The sequence below is a fragment of the Pygoscelis adeliae genome, unplaced genomic scaffold, assembly GCF_000699105.1.
Source record: "Pygoscelis adeliae isolate BGI_AS28 unplaced genomic scaffold, ASM69910v1 Scaffold222, whole genome shotgun sequence".
Taxonomy (NCBI): Eukaryota; Metazoa; Chordata; class Aves; order Sphenisciformes; family Spheniscidae; genus Pygoscelis; species Pygoscelis adeliae.
In genome coordinates, this window is record NW_008824309.1 from 1,321,139 (window position 1) to 1,325,232 (window position 4,094).

A 4,094-nucleotide genomic window follows, 5' to 3' on the forward strand; every position below is an offset into this window, starting at 1 on the left:
GGCTCCAGAGCTGGACGCAGTACTCCAGGTGGGGTCTCCCCAGAGCAGAGTAGAGGGGCAGAATCCCCTCCCTCGACCTGCTGGCCACGCTTCTACATCCATACATACATACATATATGTGCTACTGAAATCTTGCAGAGATAGGTTTGAAAGAGGTAAAGAAAAAGATTAAATACTTGTATCTTAACTGAGATGGCTATAGAAGAGAACTACCACCTTAGTGTTCATTGTTTATTGTTTAAATTAGTAACAAAAATACTGTTTATTTTAGCAAATATAAGCACATTTTGCAAACAAATACAGATTTTTTGTAAAGAAGCAGATTTTCCAATAAGATATGAGAAAGGAAACTTCCATTTTGTAGAACGGAACTGAAAATAGTAGCTAACATATGAAAGTACTTTGACTTACTTTATGATTAATTCATAAATAACCAAGTACTATGTTAAATACTTCTTTAAACTTAACCAGTAAAATCAAACAACATGATTTATTTGTTTTGCTTGGTGCTGTTTTTATACTGTGATGTACCAGGCTGAGTACAATGATTTATTTATACAAAGTACTATGCTTGGAATATTTTAACAATCATTTAATAGGATCTAAGATCAAATGGCGTATATCTCACCATTTCTGCTTTATTCATGCATCACATAAATTGAATAGCCAAGTGTTTACAGGAAAACAAAGAAGGGATTGGCATTAGGCACGCCTCTGTTCGTACATACACAGAATGCAGTGGCGAGTATGTGGAAAAAACAATGTCTTCAGCAGAACAAGAGGGTGCTCGGCACCTCTGGAAAAACTCACATCGTTCCAATGCCTGACCATCAAGGAAGGTATTCGCTCTTAGACACCCGAGTTTCAAAATTTTGGCTTATAAATATATATTTGTGCATGCCAGGAAGAATGCCTCTCCACCAAGTGATTAAAAAAATAGAACTGATAAGACACACAAACTCATACAGTAAAAATTCAGTAAAATACCTAATGACAAGTGAGCTCTTTATGTGTGAAATCCGAGCACTCAATTCATCTGTGTCTCTAGAAATTAAATTCTTTTTCCCAAGGTTTATAGAAAACCCATTACACAGTAACAGCTCAATCCTGTATCTTTTTTCGCTCCTGGGGGTAGGGAAGTTTTACATTATAAACAAACTTCAGCAAAGGTAAGGATCTGTTCCCATTTGTCCCCATTTAAATACATAGTGTTACATAAGGATAAATGCAGGCTTGGGGTCTGTTCCTCTGAAAAATCACTGTCATAATTGTTTTGGATAGATATTATCTGTCTGTACCACAAATATTTGGGCCACAGTGCTCTGGGGCCTCATTTCTGCCACGATCAATCAGTGTTACTGGAATTCCAATATTATTTAGCAATTGAAACCCTGGGCATTACACCGAAATCTTCAAGCCCAGTTGAATTCAACAGTTTATCCTGAGTGAAGAGAGAAGAACGTAATGCTACACTGAGCCACATTAAACAGGAGATACGGCCAAGTCGTAACAGCCTGCTCCTGCTTTTGCCATTGAAAAGCATTTTGTATAAACGTTACACAAAACCAGGGAGACGAAATCCCATTTAAAGTGAGAACATCAAATTCCTGTAGAATTGTGCAAATTGTTCATGAGAGTTTCAAGTCACGAGCTTTCAGCTAATACTACGGTGCAAAAGTGGACCTCACTTTTTTATACGCATTTCCTTTAATAACTAAGTATAGAGATATCCTATTAAATCCAAATACGCTGCATTTGCCAAGAACTAATCTTAAAACTCCTAAAACTGCACCACCACCACAACATTTTGAAAACCCGAAATAATTAAGTTTATTGTCTTTCTTAAGAATTGCAAAATTCAGAGCAAACTCAATGCAAAATTTTCCTAAAATTGTTTGAAATTGCATTTTTTTGGCCATTTTAGGGTATCATACTAAATGATACAGCTAAATGAATAGATTTGTCTTAACTGTCTGTTAAGCAGGTCAGATGCTTTGGTTTAATGTGTTCATAAGAATGTAGAGCTTAACTGTAAGATCAGCTTTAATTATAAAGTAAATGATTTTTTAAAAGACAAACTCTTTCAAATTCATTTAAAAAAAAGCCAGGAAGACATGTTTGTAGCAATCTATACCCACACACACATGCCGACACAATACAAAAATGAAAAAGCACTCTCTATAAACTTGAAGGAGTTCCAGCTTCACGAATCAATGCCAAAGCAAAACAAAGATCATAACCTGGCAGCAATTTAAAGTCCCCTATTTAAAAAAAAAAAAAAAAAAAAGATCGCAACCTCGTAAAAACAAAAACCTCTTCTCAATTCAGGAAAAGACGGCATGTAGCTTTTAATAAGTGAATAGACCGACATGATGTGGAAACGCTGGAACTTTGCTTCGGTATTTTTCTTGATTAGGATTTTAAAGGAGACGTTTACGGCACGTTCTGTAGGTACAACAGATTTTTCCTCATCGTGATAAAAGAAAGGTAGTCAGCACGTGTTGGGGAGGGGAGAAGGAAAACTACAAATGTGAAGTTGCACGAGCAATATACCCAGATCTTGTTCTTGCCAAGTTCTTCATAATAAATGCCAGAATTTGCTTTGCACTCATTTAGGGGAAGACGAGAAAATTCTACACAGAAAGTAAAGTGAGCAACGCAGCGCTGCTTCTTCAGTCCTCGCGTTTGGCTGAAGCAGCAAGGCTGGCCGGGAGAACTGAACAGATGGCATCGGGGGAGGAAGAGAAGAGACAAGTATCCTTCGCAGCACTTCTCAGAGTGGTACGGTTACCAAGCTTTTAAAGAATACAGAGTGCCTCCCAAAGTAACAAGTTAAAGATTAATTAAGGCCTAATTAAATATAACTATAAAAAACATTGCAAAATTAAACTAGCTATATATTTTTTAAAAAACATCATTCCTGGGGTTTAAGATTTTAGCCTGCTGCTTCATTAATGTCCCAAACTGAAAACGTAACATGCATATTTGGTTTTTAGACTTACTTCTTAAAAAAAAATGTATACAAGTTAATAAACTGAGGAGAGATAAATGACATCAGCGATGTACAGGCACACTTTGGGAATGACCTGGGTGTTGGCTAAACGTAGAGAGCCCTCGGGGAACCCTCCTCACCCCGTGCTTGCCAGACAGATTTAGGAATATCCCGTGCTATTTGTAGGACTGGCATGACTCGCAGCGTTCATAAGGAAAGAGCACCGCTTACGCAGCACCGCTCCACTTTCCTCTCCCGTCCTGGCTACGTCCCGTGTCGAGCTGCTGCTGCGCCTACGCGCACAGCGAACCGTGGTGCTTTCACTGGAAGTTTCCCGACCTTCTGTGAACACCCTAAAATAATCTTCCAGCATTGTTCGAACCTCTCGAGCATGTCAGCTGTCGGTATCGGCCCCCCACCCCAAGAACTGGCGTGCAGCTGGAGGAGTGGGCGGCAGTGCTGCGTGCAGCCCCAGCTGGGCTGAAGGCATACAGCACGACGTGTTCATGACAGGTTCCCCTGACAGGAGACGCTGTGTGTTTGGAAGTTCAAGTTTCACCATGTGACACAGGTTTAGGAGACATCAGGGTCCGGGCTTGGCTGCTTGGGTTTAACATTTCTCGCCCTAAAATAGCAGCCACACCAGGTGCAACTGTCTCAACAGCGTTCAATTTCATTTGTAAAATACCCTGAATAAACCTGTCACAAAGTGAAACAAGGTGCAGAGGCTTAAAAAGTAACTCTTTTAGGACTGCGTTCCTTAAATGTAAACATACAGCGTGGGTGCGGCGACGTGACCCAGAGCAGTCCAGTCAGCGCAAGGTTTGCCCGAGACTCTCAGCCGATTCAGTGCCCGCCTAAAGCCGGACCGGACAGCGGTTTCTCTCCTTCTCGGTGCTGTACGAGTGACAAAAAAGCACAGGTTAGGAGAAACCACGGACGCCCCTTAACCCTCGGCTGGGACAACCCCGCACCCGCGGCGGAGACCGCTAACCACCCTCCGCCGAGCAGCGCCCGAAGGGAGATCGATCCTCGGGAGCCGGCCCTTACCCGCTTCCGCTGGTCGCTGAGGCAGAAGGTGCAGATGGGCCGCGGCGCGGCG

The 4,094-nt window shown here is 41.5% G+C and overlaps 1 long non-coding RNA gene across 1 annotated transcript; it reads right to left on the reverse strand.

The window, feature by feature from the left end:
- Positions 1-217: 217 nt before the first annotated feature.
- Positions 218-4,094, reverse strand: LOC103912634. Its single transcript, XR_663383.1, has 2 exons — positions 4,043-4,094; positions 218-3,889 (listed from the first exon to the last, which is right to left on the reverse strand). It is a non-coding gene; the product is annotated as an uncharacterized LOC103912634 (long non-coding RNA).